The 25,992-nt window shown below is 40.1% G+C and overlaps 1 long non-coding RNA gene across 4 annotated transcripts in view; it reads right to left on the reverse strand.

Moving 5' to 3' along the window:
* Nucleotides 1-981: 981 nt before the first annotated feature.
* LOC139183601 (uncharacterized) overlaps nucleotides 982-25,992 on the reverse strand; it is a 52,921-nt gene continuing 27,910 nt past the window's right edge. Inside the window, exons 3-5 of one of the 4 annotated variants that reach the window (XR_011567104.1) lie at nucleotides 4,898-10,067; nucleotides 3,044-3,118; nucleotides 982-2,063 (exon numbers count right to left, since the gene is read on the reverse strand). This is a non-coding gene — a long non-coding RNA (uncharacterized lncRNA). Of the gene's footprint in view, nucleotides 10,068-25,992 lie in introns of all 4 variants that reach the window. The other 3 variants (XR_011567103.1, XR_011567102.1, XR_011567105.1) reach the window with 3 other exon arrangements.

Here is a 25,992-nt window from a genome sequence, read left to right on the forward strand (position 1 = left end):
AAGAATGGACTATTCAATGATATTTAATGGCAATAGGAAAAATATCCAAATGGAAGAAAATAAAACTAGATATTCACCTCACTCCAAATAGTCAGATAAACTTCATATTGCTTCAAGTTCTAAGTATTAAAAAAAAAAAAAAGAACATTAGAAATAGTTACAGGACAAAAATTACAGCTAGAGGACTTTCCAAGTAAAATGGATTTCCAAACAAGACAATAAAAGGCATACAAGGAAAGCCATTAATGAAAAAATTGCAAACAAGACTATATAATCTTTAATTCTCCATGCCAAAGTTGTCAAAAATATAGTTAAAGAAAAAAAAATCAAATTGATGAAAATATTTTAAAACTGAAATCAACAAAAGCTAATTTCTCTAATATATACAGAGTTTCTTCAAATCAATATGGAAAAAATAAAAGTAAAGAATGTAAACGTAATTTTCTCAGAAACAAAAATTCTCAAACTTACTAGTAAATACACAAGACATGGAAATTAAAACAATACAACAATGTTTACCTATCAAATAGGCAAAACATGAAATTGCAGGAGCTGTATTCGTCCCATTTTCAGATCCCTTTCCAAGGGAATTATTCCCTGTGCCATTGTAGACTTACTGTGCCTGTGGAAAGAGGTGAGTTTAGGACCTTCCTCTATCTTCAACCCTTTCATTTTAAAGCTTCTGCACATCAAAGGAAACTATTAGCAAGATGAAAAGACAGCCTTCAGAATGGGAGAAAATAATAGCAAATGAAGCAACTGACAAACAACTAATCTCAAAAATATACAAGCAACTCCTACAGCTCAACTCCAGAAAAATAAATGACCCAATCAAAAAATGGGCCAAAGAACTAAATAGACTAAATAGTGGATGAAACTGGAGCCTATTATACAGAGTGAAGTAAGCCAGAAAGAAAAACACCAATACAGTATACTAATGCATATATATGGAATTTAGAAAGATGGTAACAATAACCCTGTGTACGAGACAGCAAAAGAGACACTGATGTATAGAACAGTCTTATGGACTCTATGGGAGAGGGAGAGGGTGGGAAGATTTGGGAGAATGGCATTGAAACATGTAAAATATCATGTATGAAACGAGATGCCAGTCCAGGTTCGATGCACGATACTGGATGCCTGGGGCTAGTGCACTGGGACGACCCAGAAGGATGGTATGGGGAGGGAGGAGGGAGGAGGGTTCAGGATGGGGAACACATGTATACCTGTGGTGGATTCATTTTGATATTTGGCAAAACTAATACAATTATGTAAAGTTTAAAAATAAAATAAAATTTAAAAAAAACATCAGGAAAAAATAAATAAATAAACTGTATGTCCATGCAAAAAAAAAAAAAAAAAAAACTTTTTAATTGCTAGTATTGGTGTTGTGTAAGCTTGGTTTCAAGCCAACCTAACTCTCAATGTCACTTCTAATCACAGAGCATTTATTGGCTCGTCCTCCAACCACAAAGGATCCCATACAATTGTCATTTCACTGACAGATCATAAAAATGCAATCCTGACTAAAGTAAGAACAGCATCAGTTCAGTTCAGTCGCTCAGTCGTGTCTGACTCTTTGCGACCCCAGGAACTGCAGCACGCCAGGCCTCCCTGTCCATCACCAACTCCCGGAGTTCACTCAGACTCACATCCATGAAGTCAGTGATGCCATCCAGCCATCTCATCCTCTGTCGTCCCCTTCTCCTCCTGCCCCCAATCCCTCCCAGCATCAGAGTCTTTTCCAATGAGTCAACTCTTCGCATGAGGTGGCCAAAGTACTGGAGTTTCAGCTTCAGCATCATTCTTTCCAAAGAACACCCAGGGCTGATCTCCTTTAGAATGGACTGGTTGGATCTGCTTGCAGTCCAAAGGACTCTCAAGAGTCTTCTCCAACACCACAGTTCAAAAGCATCAATTCTTCAGCGCTCAGCCTTCTTCACAGTCCAACTCTCACATCCATACATGACCACTGGAAAAACCATAGCCTTGACTAGCCGGACCTTTGTTGGCAAAGTAATGTCTCTGCTTTTCACACTCCTGCTTTAATCAACTTCAAATCTCTGTGGAATTATTGATGAATAAAGAGAGAGGCATAGAAAAAGAAGTGATAAGTAGAAGGTAGGGGACAACAAAGAAAATGGATGTTTAAGTCAAACTTTCTTGATTTCTTCAGAGATACTAACCTAAGGAATTAAATATTAAATGATAAAAACAATTTTGTTATCAACGTATGACCTCTCCCCTAAAGTGTGCTCATGTGAAGGAGGAATACATCCACAATTTAGGGCTTAAAAATAACCCCTTTCTGGAGTCAAAAGATGGAAAACCATCTATGTCTTCTATACAAACTATGCTAAGTTAATACTTTTGATTTGAAGCATCTCCTATAAAAATATTTTTTGCAAAATAAATACATACATTTTACTGATGCTGATGCTAAGACCTTTGGCTATTGTAGGCATCAAAAGCAAGAAAATGTATATACATCTATACACACACATATTTATAATCAGTTATACTGCATCAATAACTAAAAAGCCAAAGAACCCCTCTTCTTTTCCCACTCTAAATATGTGTAGCCAAACTCTGGCTTTGACTGAAGTCATTGTTCCATGATCATGTATTATTCAGTTTCTATCTAAGTCTGTCTCAGAATCTTCTATCTTGAACTACACAACAACTCTGGCAAAAAAATAAAAAGGCCTGTCCTATCATGCAAGTGATAAGGATCTGCTTCTGTTGTGCACTGCTTGAGATTTTGCTTAAGGAAGAAAGCCCTTGTAGTGCCCTTTTTGTGTAATTCATCCTGGGGATAATCCCCCAGGAAATGTCTGGATAGCTTCACTGGGTTATGGGAAATGAAAATCCTATGTTGTTTTAGCTGAGTATGTCTTAGACCTTATTGTTGGAAGTGAGCCTTACTTGACATTTGATATTAATCACAGACATTGGAGAAACACCTCAGGGAGCTGGAATTGTCATCTGTGACCAATCAAGTCTCACTGGACAACACTCACTGCTCAGTGTTGCTTTAACTTACTGTGCTGAGATGTCACACCTGTCAGCCAGCTTGCACATCTTCCCAAGGATTTGCTAGGCTTAGTTTTCTCCCTGTCTATAAATGCAACATAAGTTAGCAACATTCACTGACAGATTTCAGCAGTATTTTTCCCCTAGTTGAGCTGTTAGCTCAATTGTGAAGTACAGGAATTTCTTTTCAGTCTTCAAAGAATTCAGAACCACAATCAGAACTAGGCGGAAATAGCAAAGCAGATTGACAGCATATCCATCAAGATCGTCTAGCAGTTGCTTAGCGTTCGCCAGTACTACCGGCCCTCCTCTCATCTCTCCAGCAAGTGGAATGCTGAAGAAATACACCTGGAATTTTCAGATATAGACAACTGGAAAACACCAATACAAATGTGGCGCAGGGGTAAAAAATCCACTTGCAATGCAGGAGACGCAAGAGACGAGAGTTTGATACCTGGGTAAGGAAGATCCCCCAGAGTAGGAAATAGCAACCCACTCCAGTATTCTTGCCTGGGAAAATTCCATGGACAGAAGAGCCTGGCGGGCTACAGTCCATAAGGTTACAAAGAGCTTGACACGACTGAGCACGGATGCACATTCATTCAATACAGATGAAGTAGTGGTTAAATCAAAGTTAATTTTAAATTGCTCAAATAATTGGGACTTGTAATTCTTATGGTTTATACATATCCTCTTCATGACCCCCACCACATGCCTGGGCTCTTTCTAAGAGACCACAAAGATTGGTTGGTGAGCAGAGGCAACATAAAACCAAGAACCAGATGGAGTTTGGAGGTGCTCCCTAAGAAGCCTTCTTCAATTTATTAAAGCCACACAGCTCAATATAAGCAATGGTAGAGAAAACTGTACTTAAGCATAGATGGAAAATTTAAAAGTTCAAGAGGTTTTGATTTTTGAAGAAAACTGTGAAAAAAAATGGAGTGAGAGAAATTAGGGGTTGGGTAAATTTTAGTCGTTAAATATTTAAAGTAAAAAATGCAGGACATGAGGCTGAGTATTATTTGTGTTTCCTAAGACATTTCCTTGAAACAGTTTCTTCAGTCTAGATGTATACAGTGTTCAAAACAATTACAGCTACGGAAAAGGAAAGGAGATAGATTATCCAGGGGCGCCAGCAGAAATACTGTCCAAAATGGATAATTTTAATTACAAGCTCTTTCCTAAAGAGGCATTTCTATATTCATGAGAAAATGAGACCACGTCTGGTGAAGTCAAGGTCTCTAATTATCCAGAGCAGTGTCGACTTTTGTAGTCCAGGCCATGACCGTGACCAAATGGGAATGAAATTCAAACCTTTTGTCCATCGGGATCTGCTTCAGCCTTCCCTCTGAGGCTGCAATTCACACTTAAAAAAAAATAACACTAATCATACTGAAGACCTTTTGAGGTTCCACCTGTGTTAAATCAAGAGCAAGGAAAAGATTTAACACTTTCTTCCCCATCTCAAGCAAGCCAGAAATGCTCACTACACATTACTACATATTGCTAATCACTTCATGTCCTGTATGTGGCAGAGTTATTCACAATGGAAAATTTTGACTTTTTTTTTTTCTTTTTTATAAAAATATTAAAGTAAAATAGATAAGATTAATAAAAAGGAATTTTTAATATAAGAACATTTTTATGTATTTACCTCTTAGGTTAAAGCAAGGGATAAAATCCTTGACACAATATCATTTTAAATAAAATTGTTATTGATTCATATAGCTGACAAAAAATTGGACATGAATTACAGCACATTATGCTGGGTCTTTTGAGGAATATAGTAATTTCATAAACCTCTGCTGCCACATTTGCCTCATGTCCCTTGTATTTTGTATACTCATCTACTATTAACACCTACCTGAAATAGAAGGAGTAAAGTTGATCTCTTGGTGAATGACTGCATTGGCCCAAATTCCCTGGGATCCTGTATCTGGCCAGTTCTTGAGGCCACATGCCCTCAGTCTAGTATACCTGGCAGGCTAACAGAACATATTTCTTATGCACAGGGCATAACTATAAACCCTCAAGGACAGCAAAACCCACTCCAGTTTCAGCCTTGCCTCTGAAATGTATCCATCACTGGAGAATGAGTGCAGCATGACTAATGATGATTAGGAGGCCACATGGTATGATGGAAAAAGAACTGAGCTTGGAATCAGAAGGCAAGTGCTCCTGTTTCAGTGCTAACCCTTATTAACTGGGTGACTTACGCCAAATCTTTTTAAATCTCTGCCCTCAGTTTCTCCTTTGTAAACATGGTCAGTGATAATTTACTATGTCAGGTTGTTTGTAAATAACATGTAAAAACATTTTGTAAATATTATACATTTAAAATACTACATGTATTAGTTCAGTTCAGTCGCTCAGTTATGTCCGACTCTTTGCGACCCCATGAATCGCAGCATGCCAGGCCTCCCTGTCCATCACCAACTCCCAGAGTTCACTCAGACTCACATCCATCGAGTCGCTGATGCCATCCAGCCATCTTATCCTCTGTCGTCCCCTTCTCCCCCTGCCCCCAAACCCTCCCAGCATCAGGGTCTTTTCAAATGAGTCAGCTCTTCGCATGAGGTGGCCAAAGTACTGGAGTTTCAGCTTTAGCTTCATCCCTTCCAAAGAAATCCCAGGACTGATCTCCTTCAGAATGGACTGGTTGGATTTTCTTGCAGTCCAAAGGACTCTCAAGAGTCTTCAACACCACAGTTCAAAAGCATCAATTCTTCGGCGCTCAGCTTTCTTCACAGTCCAACTCTCACATCCATACATGACCACTGGAAACAGTGCCTCTACATTAATTTATCTATATTTGCACGTTTCTCATGGCCAGGTAAGAAGAATAAATAATGAAAAATTAAATGCTGCTTCCTTCACACTTTCTGGTTTCGGAAGCATCTTTCAGGCCACATTTAACTGTAGGCAATGAATCTCAGAACAAAGAACTTTTACCTCACCTTCCCTTGTAAAATATGTGAGAAATAATGATAGTTAAGGCTCAAATATAAACTTGGCTAAAGCTAAGGTGGGAAGACTTTAGACAAGGAGTCAGCAGACTGGTGTGCTGAACTCGGCTACGCTAAAAGGAAATGTCACATCAACATGAAACATAACCTCTGTGTAATTTATCCTTCAATTAAATGGAGGAAAGAGGGGGATTAGAGTTAAGTTGTTCTTCACTCTTTTGTATCACATGTCTCTTTAAATATTTTTATATATTTTAATATTTAAATACCAAAACTCACAGCCATCATATAAGGTGGTATTAATATTATCTTCACCTTATCATTAGGTCACTGAAGCTTAGAGTACCTAAATGACACAAATAACATTTGCGTCGAAGTCTAGGGAATTCAGGGACCCACATAAATGAACTACAGAAAACCTCAGGTTAAAAGTCTCAGAATTAGAACATATTCTCCAGGGAATTTTCCCAACCCAAGGACTGAACCCAGGTCTCCTGCATTGCAGGCAGATTCTTCACCATCTGAGCCACCAAGGAAGCCCAGTCTTTCTACCTGAGCATTCTCTTCTTAAATGAAAGGCCCATATTTTATTTGGGTAACACTCAAAACCTTGGCCTGATGTGGCCCATTTCCTTCTAATAAGAGATGGATAGTTACCTAAGGTGGACAGTTACCTACCAGTGGATATGCAACACTATTACCCAGTGAGATAATAGCACTCTAGCATCTTTACAAATAAAGCCAATGACTCTAAGAAATAAAAATGAATTCACTTTCTCCTGGTGACATTCAGAGAAGCTGCTGCCAATAGACCCTGGGTTTGTCCTCAGGCCACTTTCTTCTTAAATGCACACTAGACTGCACAGTTTTATCAAGGATCATGATTCTTACCATTTGAGTCCTCCTTTATAGAGACTATAATTTTTTCAAATCCAATTCAATACTAATCAAACATTAGAATGGAGTAAGTAAGCACATTTTCAGATACCCAAGTTCTCCAAAAATCTTGCTTCTATACACCCTTTTTTATTTTTTAAAGGAGATTGATAGATATTATGCTCCATTGGAACAAAGAATTAAACCAAAAAGATCTAGACATGATATCCAAAAAATGGAAGTTGTACCACATGAGATCTCCTTGCATGACAGCAAAGACAAATGCCAGGACTGTAGCTAAGCAGGAAGGAAAATGCATAGAAAGAGAATTGAAAGCTATTTTTCAGAGCTTCTGTTAAAGGATGTAGGGAATCTTAATCACAAACTTGCAGAAAGCTGAGTAAAAGGGAAAAAAAGCAACTAATTCACAGCAAAAATAAAAGTTTGCAGAAGTATACTTAGCAGTGAACACTTACAAATACAAAATAATGAAAACCCTGAATATGGACTTAACCATAAAGCTATTCTGCAGGTTTCCAAGAAGAATAAATATGTCTGCATGAAGAGGGGTATAAGAAAGCAAAATTTTCATCTTCTATAGTCAATAGTTCAGTTCAGTTCAGTCGCTCAGTTGTGTCCGACTGTTTGCGACCCCACGCAGCACACCAGGCCTCCCTGTCCATCACCAACTCCCAGAGTTCACTCAAACTCATGTCCATTGAGTCGGTGATGCCATCCAGCCATCTCATCCTCTGTCATCCCCTTCTCCTCCTGCCCCCAATCCCTCCCAGCATCAGAGTCTTTTCCAATAAGTCAACTCTTCACATGAGGTGGCCAAAGTATTGGAGATTCAGCCTCAGCATCAGTCCTTCCAATGAACACCCAGGACTGATCTCCTTTAGGATGGACTGGTTGGATCTCCTTGCAGTCCAAGGGACTCTCAAGAGTCTTCTCCAACACCACAGTTCAAAAGCATCAATTCTTCGGTGCTCAGCCTTCTTCACAGTCCAACTCTCACATCCATACATGACCACTGGAAAAACCATAGCCTTGACTAGATGGACCGTTGCTGGCAAAGTAATGTCTCTGCTTTTCAACAGGCTATCTAGGTTGGGCATAACTTTCCTTCCAAGGAGTAAGTGTATTTTAATTTCATGCCTGCAATCTCTATCTGCAGTGATTTTGGAGCCCCCAAAAATAAAGTCTGACACTGTTTCCACTGTTTCCCCATCTATTTCCCATGAAGTGATGGGACCGGATGCCATGATCTTCGTTTTCTGAATGTTGAGCTTTAAGCCAACTTTTTCACTCTCTCTTTCACTTTCATCAAGAGGCTTTTTAGTTCCTCTTCACTTTCTGCCATAATGGTGGTGTCATCTGCATATCCGAGGTTATTGATATTTCTCCCAGCAATCTTGATTCCAGCTTGTGCTTCTTCCAGCCCAGTGTTTCTCATGATGTAACTATAAGCAGGGTGACAATATACAGCCTTGACGTACTCCTTTCCTATTTGGAACCAGTCTGTTGTTCCATGTCCAGTTCTAATTGTTACTTCCTACCTGCATATAGGTTTCTCAAGAGGCTGGTCATATGGTCTTGTATTCCCATTTCTTTCAGAATTTTCCACAGTTTATTGTGATCCACACAGTCAAAGGCTTTGGCATAGTCAATATAGCAGAAATATATGTTTTTCTGGAACTCTCTTGCTTTTTTGATGATCCAGTGGATGTTGGCAATTTGATCTCTGGTTCCTCTGCTATTCCTAACATCTAAAATATAAAGTATGTTAAACTAGTAATGGAATCATGCCACTAAAGATACATGGGTGATTATTGGACACAATAGCTGAACAAGTTGAGAATGATCAGACCCAAAGAGTGGAAAATGAGATGGTGAGAAAGAAAACAAACTTTAATGTTATTTGACTTTAAAGACTGTGTACAATAAATACCTCAATATAAATAAAAATTAAACATTAACAACATACTAGAGGAGACTATACAACAGACTAAAGTCACATCATTTTGGTGACAAAGGTCCATATAATCAATGCTGTGGTTTTTCCAGTAGTCATGTACAGATGTGAGAGTTGGACCACAAAGAAGGATGAATGTCAAACAATTGATACTTTCAAACTGTGGTACTGGAGAAGACTCTTGAGAGTCCCTTGGATAGTAAGGAGATCAAATCCATCAATCCTAAAGGAAATGAACCCTAAATATTCATCGGAAGGACTGATGCTGAAGCTGAAGCTCCAATACTTTGGCCACCCGATGGCAAGAGCTGACTCATTGGAAAAGACCTCGATGCTGGGAACAATTGAGGGCAGGTAGAAAAAAGGAGGGGACAGAGGATGAACTGGTTGGTGGCATCACCATCATCAATGGACATGAGTTTGAGCAAACTCTGGGAGATTGTGAACAATAGGAAAGCCTGGCATGCTGCAGTCCATGGGGTCACAAAGGGCTGGACACTACTTAGCGACTGAACAATAGCACAAACCTGCCTTGATCTGAAAGGAGTTAAATGTTGCCCCTGCTCTTCCCTTGGGATTCTGAGGAAGCACTGCCCCCACCCAAAGTCATCTTTACATAACCTTTTTCTCAATCCCATAGTACATTCCAGACAGTACTGAAACTAAAACAGCTTCAAGGTCTTCTTATTTCTTTTTAGTTGTGATTAAGAAGTGACATGGAAGCTTCTGGTGAAAAGATATTATCATTGTGTTTTAGGTGTCATTTTGAGTAAACAATTCAGAGCAATGTTACTGCAATGTTGCTGGTCAAGATCAGTTGTGGGAAGCCCTGCTTTTACCTTCTCAAGTTCAATGTGGTCAGTTTCAAAATCCATCACCTCTTGTGATACTGCTGTGTTACCTGGTGAGCAATTCACACTTCTGAATTTATGCACTCTAAATGAAAAGCAAAATGGCATACCAGTCTTGAAATCCTGCCTGGAGATACATAGAAAATGTGGCGTATCCCCAAGGTAGTTGGTTGCTAAAAGGAAATGTCCCGAGTCATTACCGCCTACTCACGGTTTGAAAGCACCGCAGATGTGCCAACAATTTCTTCTTTCACCTTTGCCATCCTGATGGAAGATTTCTGCTCCAGAAAGGATAATGAAGAGCAAGCATTCACAGAGGGTCACTTAGTATGAACGCAGCTTTGGCCCACTCTGTCCATCCAGCAACTGCAATAGAAAGTGGACTTGGGCATGTAACACATGAAATTAGAGTAACAGACTTTGTTCTAGGAGATATCACTTAGGTTTCTCCAACCACAGACCCCCCAACCACCATGGCAAACATCTCAAAAGTTCACACCTCTGAACACTCGGGAAACTGAGAAGACAGTGTCTGTGGTTTGCTCTCATTGTTATTAGGAAAACGGCTTCCAGTGTAAATCCTATTAAAAGGGATGAGTTTCCAGATCAATTTTCTCTAGTCTACAGAGTGTGTTTATATACATATTTCATTACTGAACAGAATTTTTAAAGATAGCCCGTCGTGTACCAAATGCATATTTCCCACTCAATCTCTGCCAATTATGCAACACCTCTAGAGGCAGGATCTTGCTTCTTCCAAAAGCAACTCTCCTCTGTGTACCACTGAGAGCTAAGGAGATCTTTCTTTGTTCTATGGCTCAGTGACTGCCACCCCAAAAGCCTTTTATTCCTCTGGAGTCATAAAACAAGGAACAAATGGAAGTTCTTTTCCACATTATAACCCTTAAAATGTTTGATGGCAGTTTCCATTTCTCCCACCACAAGTTTTCTTCTTCCTTCTACTCTTTCTGCCACATCTACCCAACAGCTTCTATATTCTTTTCTCGTATACCACAGCCCTAATTCCTTTCAAGGGGCAGGGTACTCTGTAGAGCAGTGTCACGTGGGGCTTTGAGCAGGGGCATCAGACTCAGAAAAACTAGGGTTTTAATCTTGCATTGCAAAAGAGTCAGTTATTACTTAGCAACTAAATGACAATAATCTTTCATCTACCCTATATGTACAGGACTTGGAACAAGTAAGGTGTCTAAACTTCAGTCTCTTAATCCATAAAAAAGTGGCAAGAATAATACTTATCTCTTAATGACATAATATACGTAAAGTCTGATCAAGTTGCTGAAACACAGTAGATTTCAAGAAAATGCTACATTAGCATTGTTTGGTCCAGTGCGCAAGTGTTGTGATCTGTCCATCCTCTGTAAAGGGACATGCTCACGTCTCAACAGATTATTCTGAGCAGCATCCAGCCAGCATGGAGCAGTGTCATAATCTTCGACCACTGGGCACAGCTTTCATGACTGACAGGTTGCTCTCACTTATTCACTCACTGCTGCATCTTTAAAAAGGTATTAATTTCAACTAAGACCACAGAGCAACCTCATCCTCTGCAGTTCTCCATGTCTGGCACTGAACAATAAAGGAAATGCTAGAGTATGTGTGTTTTCCATTCTAAAGGATCTCTCCTTAGAGTACAAAGGGAAAAATGGCAGTGCAAGAAGGTAGAAGGGAAAAGGAATAAGAAAAACTGTTAGAATCCCTTTTGGGGTCCAATTCTAGCAATTTAGGATGCCAAAATAACCCTGAAAATAAAACTCTGGATATCCAAGATGGAGAAGTTATAGATTAGACAGCAGTGCTAATGACAACTGGACATCAGAGGAAATCTGTAAAAAAAAAGAATTCCTGGCTATCTTGGAAAAATAAACAGTTTGAATTGAGTTCCGTTCAATTTTAGGAAAAACGTTTTAATAACTACATGAGATCAAACAAATAAATCAATGAATGTGTCCATGGGTTCTTTTTGCATCCTATGGAAATAGCTCTCAGGGAAGAGAAATTCATGAGATTCTTGAGTTTAGGACGGAAGAAACCACAGTAGAAGACAGCAGGGCTAAAAGCATGATTGTTTGATAAGGACAAACATTAGTGATATATAAATTGTGTGAAATGCATATGCATTGTTTTTTGTAAAACAGAGACTATTGAATTTTTAATTTTTTTTTTTTTTTTGCAGAACAATCAGAAAACACAGAGGCAAAAATAAAAATAAAAAACATGAAAAAATCTCCCATAATGCTACACCAGTGAAAAGTGAAAGTGAAAGTTGCTCATTTGTGTCCAACTCTTTGTGACTTCAGGGACTGTCCATGGAATTCTTCAGGCCAAAACACTGGAGTGGAAAACCCCATGGACGGAGGAGCTTGGTGGGCTTTAGTCCAAGGGGTTATGAAGAATCGGACAGGACTGAGAGACTTCACTTTCACTTTCACTTTCATGCATTGGAGAAGGAAATGGCAGCCCACTCCAGTGTTCTTGCCTGGAGAATCCCAGGGATGGGGAAGCCTGGTGGGCTGCCGTCTATGGGGTCGCACAGAGTTGGACACGACTGAAGTGACTTAGCAGCAGCAGGGGAAGACTGGAATGCTGCAGTTCATGGGATCGCAAAGAGGTGAACACAACTTAGTGACTGAACAACAACAATAATTGCATAATGTCAATGATCCAGAAAAAAAGAAAAACAAATTTTGTCAGGATATTTCCAGACACAACTATAATAAGCATAGCTTTGTAGAAATCAGGCAAACCCATTTTAGTCTTCCCTTTATGTTTTAATAGAAGAGTCATGAAATTAACCTGAGAGTAAAATTCTAATTATTGAATAGTGGAATGGTTCTGGAGAAAGGCGGAAAGGAAGTGCCCAGTGAAACCAGTTTCTTGCAAAAGAAGCTTTCTGGTAAACTCAAGTTTTAAAGGGGTTTCCCTGCTGGCTCAGTTGGTAAAGAATCCACTTGCAATGCAGGAGAACCCAGTTCGATTCCTAGGTCAGGAAGATTTGCTGGAGAAGGGATAGACTACCCACGCCAGTATTCTTGGGCTTCCCTTGTGGCTCAGCTGGTAAAGAATCTACATGCAATACGGGAGACCTGGGTTCAATCCTTGGGTTGAGAAGTTCCCCTGGAGAAGGGAACAGCTACCCACTCCTGTTTTGTGGCCTGGAGAATTCCATGGACTGTATAGCCCATGGGGTCACAAAGAGTCAGACATGCCTAAGCGACTTTCACTTTCAAGTTTTTAAAGTGATAAAAAGATAAATGTGTACCCAAAGAAAAACACAATTAAAAAACAATGGATTTCAACATACAATAGATGCAGATAAATACTGTTTGATTCCACTTATACAGGGTATCTAGAATAGTCAAATTCATAGAGTCAGAAAGTACATTAGCAGATGCCACGAGTAGGGGATGCAAGAAGGGAGGACAGGGGGACTTAGTGTTTAATGGGGACAGAGTTTCAGTTTAGAAAAGAGAAAAATTCAGGAAATGGATGATGGTGAGGATCAAATAACACGGTGAATGTACCACTGAACTGTACAGTTCGTGTGTTCTCAGTTCCTCAGTCGTGTCTGACTCTTTGCACCCAATGGACTGTAGCCTGCCAGACTCCTCTGTCCGTGGAATTTTCCAGGCAGGAATACTGGAGTGGGTTGCCATTTCCTTCTCCAGGGGATCTTCCCAACCCAGGGATCAAACCCACATCTCCTGTCTCCTGCATTGGCAGGCAGATTCTTTCACCACTGTGCCACATATGTGATTTTTATTGCAATAAAAAAAAGATAATAATAGAAGCAAAATAATGTCAGAAAAGCTAAAATTCTAAAGTCAAAAGAACTAAAATAAAAGGGACCTTGTAAGTTACATTTAAAGCAGATAAAATCAGGAAGATAAATATCCCTGATTGTAGAAGATGGTGTTATGTTAACAGATGCTTGAATGAAGATAGAAGTCTTTCTTTTACACTCTTTTTCCCCCAAGGAGAAGAAAATGTTCTTTATATTGGAAAGTGTAGATGATCACTCCAGTCCCTTCTAACTTGAACAGAAGGGTTTTAGGGATGTTTCACTTTTTAGCAGATTGCTGGAGTTTTGGGTAAATACCACCAGACGTATGACTTCAGATCCAAAAAACCTCTGTAAGTTTCATAACTAAGAGGCAGCTTTTCACAGAATAATTAAATAGATATCAAAAGATTGAAAACATTATATTAGGAATATGGATATGTGTACCTATAATATGACACATATATGCAAAGAATTACAGTGCTACCTACAGCAGAAAACAAAACCTTATATTTGGAAGGCTAATATTAAGGAGTATAACCTTTAAAAGCATTTCAACAGCAGTCATTCTTGTTTCTCAGATTTCTAAAATCAGATTGTTTAAATACATATCACTGATTTCATTTTTCAAATATTAACATAAAAGTAAAGTAATTCAGATAATGTTTTGAGTTGCACTTAGATTATGTTCTGAGTTGCATTCAGAAGGGTAAGTTAAATTTCTTTTCCACTCAAAATACTATCAATGATTTTCCATATAAGTCAACATGCGATGATCACTCCCTTACTGTTTCCCTAGAATTAAATGACAAGCAAGCATTGAATTTATGAACAATACCAAGACAAGTGTAAAGATAATTTAACTCACGTTACAGGGAAACAGCTTACACTGTTCAAACAATATGTTAATGGCTGTATTCATGGCTTCATGAAGTTGCTTTTAAATTGGCTATTTCTTATACAATTCTCAGAGCTGTAAATGGAATACGACATCCATGGTTTTTTTTTTCATCAATCAAGTAAAGAACAAATAAAAAAAAAAAACCTCTTAAAATAAACAATTAAAAACTAAATAGATCATATCAGAGATCAGATCAGTCGCTTAGTCGTGTCCAACTGTTTGTGACCCCATGAATTGCAGCACGCCAGGCCTCCCTGTCCATTACCAACTCCCGGAGTTCACTGAGACTCATCCATCGAGTCAGCGATGCCATCCAGCCATCTCATCCTCTGTCGTCCCCTTCTCCTCCTGCCCCCAATCCCTCCCAGCATCAGAGTCTTTTCCAATGAGTCAACTCTTCACATGAGGTGGCCAAAGTACTGGAGTTTCAGCTTTAACATCATTCCTTCTAAAGAAATCCCAGGGCTGATCTTCAGAATGGACTGGTTGGATCTCCTTGCAGTCCAAGGGACTCTCAAGAGTCTTCTCCAACATCACACTTCAAAAGCATCAATTCTTCGGTGCTCAGCCTTCTTCACAGTCCAACTCTCACATCCATACATGACCACAGGAAAAACCATAGCCTTGACTAGCCGGACCTTTGTTGGCAAAGTAATGTCTCTGCTTTTGAATATGCTATCTAGGTTGGTCATAACTTTCCTTCCAAGGAGTAAGCGTCTTTTAATTTCATGGCTGCAGTCACCATCTGCAGTGATTTTGGAGCCCAGAAAAATAAAGTCTGACACTGTTTCCACTGTTTCCCCAACTATTTCCCATGAAGTGGTGGGACCGGATGCCATGATCTTCATTTTCCGAATGTTGAGCTTTAAGCCAACTTTTTCACTCTCCTCTTTCACTTTCATCAAGAGGCTTTTGAGTTCCTCTTCACTTTCTGCCATAAGGGTGGTGTCATCTGCATATCTGAGGTTACTGATATTTCTCCCAGCAATCTTGATTCCAGCTTGTGTTTCTTCCAGTCCAGCGTTTCTCATGATGTACTCTGCATATAAGTTAAATAAACAGGGTAACAATATACAGCCTTGACGAACTCTTTTTCCTATTTGGAACCAGTCTGTTGTTTCATGTCCAGTTCTAAATGTTGCTTCCTGACCTGCATACAAATTTCTCAAGTGGCAGATCAGGTGGTCTGGTATTCCCATCTCTTTAAGAATTTTTCAGTTTATTGTGATCCACACAGTCAAAGGCTTTGGCATAGTCAATAAAGCAGAAATAGATGTTTTCTGGAACTCTCTTGCTTTTTCCATGATCCAGCGGATGTTGGCAATTTGATCTCTGGTTCCTCTGCCTTTTCTAAAACCAGCTTGAACATCAGGAAGTTCACGGTTCACGTATTGCTGAAGACTGGCTTGGAAAATTTTGAGCATTACTTTACTAGCATGTGAGATGACTGCAATTGTGCGGTACTTTGAGTATTGTTTGGCATTGCCTTTCTTTGGGATTGGAATGAAAACTGACCTTTTCCAGTCCTGTGGCCACTGCTGAGTCTTCCAAATGTGCTGGCATATTGAGTGCAGCACTTTCACAGCATCATCTTTCAGGATTTGGAATAGTTCAACTGGAATTCCATCACCTCCACTAGCTTTGTTCGTAGTGATGCTTTCTAAGGCCCACTTGACTTCACATTCCAGGATGTCTGGCTCTAGGACAGTGATCACACCAACCTGATTATCTGGGTCGTGAAGATCTTTTTTGTACAGTTCTTTGGTGTATTCTTGCCATATCTTCTTAATATCTTCTGCTTCTGTTAGGTCCATACCATTTCTGTCCTTTATCAAGCTCATCTTTGCATGAAATGTTCCTTTGGTATCTCTGATTTTCTTGAAGAGATCCCTAGTCTTTCCCATTCCGTTGTTTTCCTCTATTTCTTTGCATTGATCACTGAAGAAGGCTTTCTTATCTCTTCTTGCTATTCTTTGGAACTCTGCATTCAGATGTTTATATCATTCCTTTTCTCCTTTGCTTTTTGCTTCTCTTCTTTTCACAGCTATTTGTAAGGCCTCCCCAGACAGCCATTTTGCTTTTTTGCATTTCTTTTCTATGGGAATGGTCTTGATCCCTGTCTCCTGTACAATGTCATTAACCTCATTCCATAGTTCATCAGGCACTCTATCTATCAGATCTAGGCCCTTAAATCTATTTCTCACTTCCACTGTATAATCATAAGGGATCTGATTTAGGTCATACCTGAATGGTCTAGTGGTTTTCCCTACTTTCTTCAATTTAAGTCTGAATTTGGCAATAAGGATTTCATGGTCTGAGCCACAGTCAGCTCCTGGTCTCGTTTTTGCTGACTGTATAGAGCTTCTCCATCTTTGGCTGTGTGATTTCGGTGTTGACCATCTGGTGATGTCCATGTATAGAGTCTTCTCTTGTGTTGTTGGAAGAGGGTGTTTGTTATGACCAGTGCATTTTCTTGGCAAAACTCTATTAGTCTTTGCCCTGCTTCATTCCGTATTCCAAGGCCAAATTTGCCTGTTACTCCAGGTGTTTCTTGACTTCCTACTTTTGCATCCCAGTCCCCTATAATGAAAAGGACATCTTTTTGGGGTGTTATTTCTAAAAGATCTTGTAGGTCTTCATAGAACCATTCAACTTCAGCTTCTTCAGCACTACTGGTTGGGGCATAGACTTGGATTACTGTGATATTGAATGGTTTGCCTTGGAAACGAACAGAGATTATTCTGTCATTTTTGAGATTGCATCCAAGTACTGCATTTCGGACTCTTTTGTTGACCATGATGGCCACTCCATTTCTTCTGAGGGATTCCTGCCCACAGTAGTAGATATAATGGTCATCTGAGTTTAATTCACCCATTCCAGTCCATTTCAGTTCGCTGATTCCTAGAATGTTGACATTCACTATTGCCATCTCTTGTTTGACCACTTCCAATTTGCCTTGATTCATGGACCTGACATTCCAGGTTCCTATGCAATATTGCTCTTTACAGCATCGGACCTTGCTTCTATCAACAGTCACATCCACAGCTGTGTATTGTTTTTGCTTTGGCTCCATCCCTTCATTCTTTCTGGAGTTATTTCTCCACTGATCTCCAGTAGCATATTGGGCCCCTACCGACCTGGGGAGTTTCTCTTTCAGTATCCTATCATTTTGCCTTTTCATACTGTTCATGGGGTTCTCAAGGCAAGAATACTGAAGTGGTTTGCCATTCCCTCCTCCAGTGGACCACATTCTGTCAGATCTCTCCACCATGACCCTGCCCGTCTTGGGTTGCCCCACAGGCATGGCTTAGTTTCATTGAGTTAGACAAGGCTGTGGTCCTAGTGTGATTAGATTGACTAGTTTTCTGTGAGTATGGTTTCAGTGTGTTTGCCCTCTGATGCCCTCTTGCAACACCTATTGTCTTACTTGGGTTTCTCTTACCTTGGGCATGGGGCATCTCTTCACGGCTGCTCCAGCAAAGCGCAGTCATTGCTCCTTACCTTGGACGAGGGGTATCTCCGTGGGTGTGCCCATTTATCAATTCAGTTCAGTCTCTCAGTCGTGTCCAACTCTCTACAACCCCATGGACTGCAGCATGCCAGGACTCCCTGTCCATCACCAACTCCTGGAGCTTGCTCAAACTCATGTCCATCAAGTCGGTGATGCCATCCAATAATTTTATCCTCTGTCATCCCCTTCTCCTCCTGCCTTCAATCTTTTCCAGCATCAGGGTCTTTTCCAATGAGTCAGTTCTTCGCATCAGGTGGCCAGAGTATTGGAGTTTCAGCACCAGTCCTTCCAATGAATATTCAGGACTGATTTCCTTTACGATGACTGGTTGGGTCTCCTTGCAGTCCAAGGGACTCTCAAGAGTCTTCTCCAATATCACAATTCAAAAACATCAATTCTTCGGCACTCAGCTTTCTTTATAGTCCAACTGTCACATCCATACATGACTACTGGAAAAACGATAGCCTTAACTAGATGGACCTTTGTTGGCAAAGTAATGTCTCTACTTTTTAATGTTATCTAGGTTTGTCATAACTTTTCTTCCAAGGAGTAGGTGTGTTTTAATTTCATAGCTGAAGTCACCATCTGCAGTGATTTTGGAGCCCCCAAAAATAAAGTCTGCCACTGTTTCCACTGTTTTCCCATCTGTTTGCCATGAAGTGATGGGATCAGATGCCATGATCTGTTTTCTGAATGTTGAGCTTTAAGCCAACTTTCTCCCTCTCCTCTTTCACTTTCATCAAGAGGCTCTTTAGTTCTTCTTTGCTTTCTGCCATAAGGGTGGTGTCATCTGCATATCTGAGGCTATTGATATTTCTCTAGGCAATCTTCATTCCAGCTTGTGTTTCTTCCAGCCCAGAGTTTCTCATGATGTACTCTGCATAGAAGTTAAATAAGCGGGGTGACAATATACAGCCTTGATGTACTCCTTTTCCTATTTGGAACCAGTCTGTTGTTTCATGTCCAGTTCTAACTGTTGCTTCCTGACCTGCATACAGGTTTCTCAAGAGGCAGGTCAGGTGGTCTGGTATTCCCATTTCTTTCAGAATTTTCCACAGTTTATTGTGATCCACACCATCAAAAGCTTTGGCATAGTCAATAAAGCAGAAATAGATGTTTTTCTGGAACTCTCTTGCTTTTTTGATGCTCCAACAGATGTTTGCAGTTTGACTTCTGATTCCTCTGCCTTTTCTAAAACCAGCTTGAATATCTGGAAGGTCATGGTTCATATACTGTTGAAGCCTGGCTTGGAGAATTTTGAGCATTAATTTGCTAGTGTGTGAGATGAGTTCAATTGTGTGGTAGTTTGAACATTCTTTGGCATTGCCTTTCTTTGGGATTGGAATGAAAACTGACCTTGTCCAGTCCTGTGGAATTTGACCCAGATGGGAGAAGAGCTTTCTAATGCTGAGGCAAACCGAGGTCAAAGACAGGCTATCCCCACTCACTCTGAGGATTCAGGTTAGAGATGACCTGTTGCAACATCTAATGGGTGTGTGGCCACTTCAAATTGTGAGGAAAGTGTAGACAGTGGGAATGAAGAGCTGAAAATTCTCCTTTTCCAAATCATCCTTGGTGACCACAGGGCACATTCAGCTGTTGAGAGTCTGGGGTGAGGGGAATGGTAGGTGCTTGACAGCAGACTCCTCACAAAGGATTCATTCCATAGAAAGAACTATAGAGCAGACCCTCAAATTCAAGGCCAAATGTGACTTCTCATCAGATGTGAGAGCTAGGTGATTGATAACAAGCCAGCCTTGTCTTCAAGGCTGCAGGAACCCAAGCCATGTGAGAGTTACACTGGCCACAAACTTCAGTTGTGTGTGACAGCGGGGCAACCAGGAACATCTAGTATGAGGTTCCTGAATCTTCCCCACCTCCAAAACCCTGGAAGCCACAGCCCTTCCATGCACCTTAGAAACAAAGCAGAATAAAAGGAGTGAGGGATGCTTCTGTCATTGATGGGCATTTTTATCCAAGAAAGACTACTTTCTAAATGGACTATTTAAATTCCCAGATCCAATGCAGCTTTAAACCACATAGAACATTTGAATGTTTTTCTTGGTAATTAGTAAATAGGGATTTTGGAGGAAGGCAATTAGTTATGACTATAATAAACAAATTACATTTATACTGTACATTTTAATTGTGAGGTGAATTACATTTGTGAATCTGCTACCTCTAGTTCTGCCCACTCATGAAAATCTTAATTCAAATCGTCAGCAAGTTCCATCCCCACAGTGGGTTCTTTATATTGAGATTTTGTGGTTACAACCTAAGAAGTGCTGAAAAAAAACAGTAAATCTATGCACTGCAAAAATAACAGCAGAATTGCCTTAGGTATAAATGTATAAAAACATCTACGGAGGATACAGAATTAAGTTCTCACACTTCCTTTTCTCCTCCAAAGGAAGCAAGGAAGAACCTCTAGCTATGGCTTCTGGGCTTCTCTCTCTTCTCTAGTCTCGCTTCTTCCTTTTATGTTGCCTGAGCTTCTCCTCTGCACCATCCAGGTTGTCTTGTCTCATGTCCTAGGGGTTGCTTTTTCAGGACCTTTTTTTATTGTTTCTCTAACATACTTGCTCTAAGCACCCCCATGTGAAAGTGAAAGTGTTAGTCATGTCCGACTCTTTGTGATCCCATATACTGTAGCCCTCCAGGCTCCTCTGTCCATGAAATCCTCCAGGCAAGAATACTGGACTGGGTAGCCATTCCCTTCTGCAGAGGATCTTCCTGACCCAGGTATCGAATCTGGGTCTCCAGCATTGCAGGCAGATTCTTCACCAGGGAAGCCCCACACCCCGCAAGTACCCTCATGGATACACTCTATTCATTAAATCTCGGTAGGATGGTCTCTGCTAATGAATCTCTACCAAGGTTTTCTGCTTCACACATGTACCAACACACACTGTGCCTTCCTGATTTATAATCCTGAGTTTGCCTTGAGTCACTTGCCAAGCCCTAGAAGTTCTCTTTCTAGCAGTAATGCTCTCTGTCCTAGCCTCTGCATGAGTGAACTGGGCATGAAAAACATCTTCAAGAGTTACTGAAAATGGTTTTTGTCAGAGTCAAGCCCAAGGATACTATGAGAATTTCTCTGCAACATCATTAATCACCCCAGACGCAGTTGAGTATAGTATATAGACTTTACCATTAAAAGGTATCTTAAACATTGCATCGTTCCTGCACATTTTCCTCTGGATTTATGCTTACAGTTACATTTTTGGCAGCAGTAGTTTTCGCATTTATCACTTGCTGCTTTGGATGAATTGCTTGAATTTTTAGTTTAGTTTTTTTTTGTTTTGTTTTTACTACTCTTCTGAATGTCTTAAACTTTTACAGTTACATGAGCACATTGCCTTTGGTTAGTCAAACTAGAGTTTAGAACTTAAAGAAGTTATATTTAATGAGATTGTAAGAAAATTCTTCTTGGGGACATTTCACAGTCTAGTAATTAAAATATGTATTCCTCTGTGAAATCAAAGGATAATCTCTCTCTAATGCAGTCAAATTGTCATAAAAAAATAGAAGGAGCATCTTCTTTTCTGTTCTGCTCATATATAAACCCATTTTTAAATCCAGGTATTAAATGGAAAATAGGAAAATAAATATTTCATTTCCATGAGATGGGCACTGAAACCAACAAGCAGCATATTGAGGAGATCAAAATGAACTGTGTTTTCTTGTCTCATGTCCTAGATGTGGCTTCCTTTTAACAGGACCCTTATTGGCAAGCCTCTGGCCAGGTTAACATAGACACAGGAGAGAGAGAGAGCCCAAGACTTGCCCCTCCGTGTGGGACCTGCTACTTCTGGAATCTGGGGTGAAAGAAAGCAATGCAAAATGGAGGGGATGCAATTGGCCAATGTGAGAGCATATTCCCTAAGATATTACCTGTACGCATGCAATCCAGAAATCATTGACTCCTATTTTATACCAGGTATTGAACTGTGTTCTCTAGAAATAAGGGCACAGTTTCTACTTTCCAGGAGTTCATAGCCTAGAGGGGAAATAAGATATACACAAATGATCCCAGTAATCAGGAAGAGAGTAATGGCTGCAGTATACAGTACCAACCAGAATGCTGAAGAAGTGCAGAGGGAGAAAGAGACTGAGGTGTTTGGGAAAGGGTTCAAGCAGAACATGGCTTTCAAGCTGAGCCTTGAAGTTCATGAGTATGATTTCCCAAGGTAGGCATGAGGACTGTGGCTTTTCCAGGGGTGGAGAGGTAAGATTAAAATGTAGAGAGACAGAAACCACAGGTCTATTCATGGCATAGAGGTGAAAAAAAGAGCAGAAATAGGACCAGGATGACAGAGGAAAGGGCACCCACTGAGAGAAGAAAGCAAATTTGCTTCATAAAGGAGGAAAGGCAGGAGATTCTTAAGCCTTTCCTCCAAGCCCCGCTCTACACTCCCAAGGCACTGACAGAAAATCAGAACCGTGTTCAAAGACTGCATAACTAAGGGAGATAGGTTTGTTCAACAGACAGTAAAGTGGGCTATTGGAGTGCATAATCCCCTAGAACAAGGAGGGCTGACTATGTTAGGGAACATCGCCATTCTGCTGTATTATTAGTTCCAGTTGGCTGATTTAACAATCGGTGCCTCATTAGAAGTAAAAATGTAAACCAGATCAAACAAAATTTACATGAAATGTTTTATTCAGCTGAGTTTTCCCTGAAATTCAAATTAGCTAGATAAAAACAAAAACAGTGGAAGACAGTTAACAAAGCCAAATTTTCCTAAGATCTCTGTATATTTCAGGCATAATTTTGCAGTAAGGCTGGCACTAGAATAGGGGACCATTTGCTTATATTCAATCAAAACTACTCCATCTAGAACAGAGATATTCTGTGACCCATTAGACTTCTAACAGGATTATTCTAAGAAATTTGGAGAATTCCATACATAATCATCTAGAAGTCTGTGATTAATGTGAAAGCAAAAGAACATCTTCTGTCAAATAAAGGGAATACAGAATTTTCATTTATTAAGAATGAACTCACTCTACGATCCTATTTCATGTTTCTGAAGACACAACTCTCAAAGAAACAATTGAGGGCATTAGACATGCAATTTCAAACTGTCCAGTGAGCAATGTGTGTGGCTGCTGTTTATGCTCATTATTCACAAAACCTTCTTTGTGAATGTGTCCTTTAATTTGGGGAAGGATCCAAGCAGCATGATGATTCTAGAATCATCACCATTTAATATGAATTAAGAGGCTTTCAAAGGAAGACACTGCTTGATAGGACCATCCATATGAAACAGTTAATCATATATAGCCAATAAGACCTTGGTATCTAAGGGAAAGGGGCAGAATCAAACACAGCAAAGGGGAGAAAGGGGCCACATAGCTTACCTGGACTTTGCAAATCTTCCTCATTTTTCTGTCTTATCTGACTTAATGCAAGACTGAGCCAGCCATTTTCCTCAATAAATCTAGTTTAAACAGCTGCTTAGAAAGAAAATGTAACTAGGTCAATGCACATTAAAAAGATGACCTAAATTTTTCTCCTAATGATTTAATAAATGCTTGACTAGAAACAGGAAAAAAGAGATTTTTAAGGGAAAAGATGAAGTAACAGCTTATCATACTTCAGCAAGTTTACACTCTGAGGGAAAACACCTATCTTATTTTCTATAAAGGTGCTTAGTCAAATACAAAATTACTATACAGACAATCTAAGTAGAGACTAAGAAAATGAACATTTTACCAAAATGATGCCAATAAAAAAAAGCCCACATCTCCACCTGCCTTTAGAAAAACTAATGACTGATTAAAAAGTGTTCTAACCATTAATCCTACATACTAACTTAAAATAACAGGTCAGCATGGAACAACAGAAGGAGAAGGAATCCTTGTGATTTTAGGTGAGGGTAGTAAAGTTTGCTTGGAGAAAGCAATGGCACCCACTCCAGTACTCTTGCCTGGAAAATCCCATGGACAGAGGAGCCTGGTGGGCTACAGACCATGGGGTCGCAAAGAGTCGGACATGACTGAGCGACTTCACTTTCACTTTTCACTTTCATGCATTGGAGAAGGAAACGGCAACCCACTCCAGTGTTCTTGCCTGGAGAATCCCAGGGACAGCGGAGCCTGGTGGGCTTCCATCTATGGGGTCACACAGAGTCGAACACAACTGAAGCGACTTAGCAGCAGCAGCAAAGTTTGCTAATAATTCAACTGCCAAAAATTGCAAATTTGGAAAGGCTTGGAAATCTGTTTTAAAGACAAAATAATCAATTGTTTCAATTGACACAACCAATCAGGTCAACCATCAGTTCTTCGGGTGTTTGGATTATTGGGTTTCTCTCCCATCTCTAGTCTCGCTTCTTCTTTTCATGTTGTCTGAACTTCTCCTGTGCACCATCCAGGTTTTCTTCTTTCATGTCCTAGGTGTCACTGAAAACTAGGGATTACTGAACACTTACTGATTCCCAGACATTGTATAGACCACATAGAGTTTGGTGAAACAAAATTGAGGAAGACACAGTCTCTATCCTTAGTACAGTTCAGTCGCTAAGTTGTGTCTGACTCCTTGCTGCCCTATGGACTGCAGCACACCAGGCCTCCCTGTCCATCACCAATACCAGAGTTTACTCAAACTCATGTCCATTGAGTCAGTGATGCCATCCAACCATCTCATCTTATGTCATTCCCTTCTCCTCCCATCTTCAATCTTTCCCAGCATCAGGGTCTTTTCCAATGAGTCAGTTCTTCACATCAGGTGACCAAAGTATTGGAGTATTGGAGTTTCAGCTTTAGCATCAGTCCTTCCAATGAATATTCAGGACTAATTACCTTTAGGATGACTGGTTGGATCTCCTTGCTGTCCAAGAGACTCTCAAGAGTCTTCTCCAACACCACAGTTTAAAAGCATCAGATCTTCAGTGCTCAGCTTTCTTTATAGTCCAACTCTCACATCCTTACATGACCACTGGAAAAACCATAGCTTTGACTAGACAGACAATTGTTGGCAAAGTAATGTCTCTGCTTTTGAATATGCTGTCTAGATTGGTCATAACTTTTCTTCCAAGGAGCAAGCATCTTTTAATTTCATGGCTGCAGTCACCATCTGCAGTGATTTTAAGTGAAAGTGAAAGTGGAGTCGCTCAGTCGTGTCCGACTCTTAGCGACCCCATGGACTACAGCCCACCAGGCCCTCCGTCCATGGGATTTTCCAGGCAAGAGTACTGGAGTGGGGTGCCATTGCCTTTTCTGGCAGTGATTTTGGAGCCCCCCAAAATAAAGTCTGCCACTGTTTTCACTGTTTCCCCATCTATTTGCCATGAAGTGATGGGACCAGGCACCATGATTTTAGTTTTCTGAATGTTGAGCTTTAAGCCAAGTTTTTCACTCTCCTCTTTCACTTTCATCAAGGGGCTCTTTAGTTCCTCTTCACTTTCTGCCATAAGGGTGGTGTCATCTGCATATCTGAGGCTATTGATATTTCTCCAGGCAATCTTCATTCCAGCTTGTGCTTCATCCAGCCCAGCATTTCTCATGATGTACTCTGCATATAAGTTAAATAAGCAGGGTGACAATATACAGCCTTGACGTACTCCTTTTCCTATTTGGAACCAGTCTGTTGTTCCATGTCCAGTTGTAACTGTTGCTTCCTGACCTGCATATAGATTTCTCAGGAGGCAGGTCAGGTGGTCTGGTATTCTAATCTCTTGAAGAATTTTCCACAATTTGTTGTGATACACACAGTCAAAGGCTTTAGTGAAGTCAATAAAGCAGAAGTAGATGTTTTTCTGGAACTCTCTTGCTTTATCAATGATCCATCGGATGTTTACAATTTGACTTCTGGTTCCTCTGCCTTTTCTAAACCCAGCTTGAACATCTGGAAGATCACGGTTCACATACTGTTGAACTCTGCTTGCAGAATTTTGAGCATTACTTTGCTAGAGTATGAGATGAGTGCAATTGTGCGGTAGTTTGAACATTCTTTGGCATTGCCTTTCTTTGGGATTGGAATGAAAACTGACCTTGTCCAGTCCTGTGGCCACTGCTGAGTTTTCCAAATTTGCTGGCATATTGAGTGCAGCACTTTCACAGTATCTATCCTTAA

Source organism: Bos indicus, chromosome 6 (genome assembly GCF_029378745.1).
Source record: "Bos indicus isolate NIAB-ARS_2022 breed Sahiwal x Tharparkar chromosome 6, NIAB-ARS_B.indTharparkar_mat_pri_1.0, whole genome shotgun sequence".
In the NCBI taxonomy this organism is placed as follows: Eukaryota; Metazoa; Chordata; class Mammalia; order Artiodactyla; family Bovidae; genus Bos; species Bos indicus.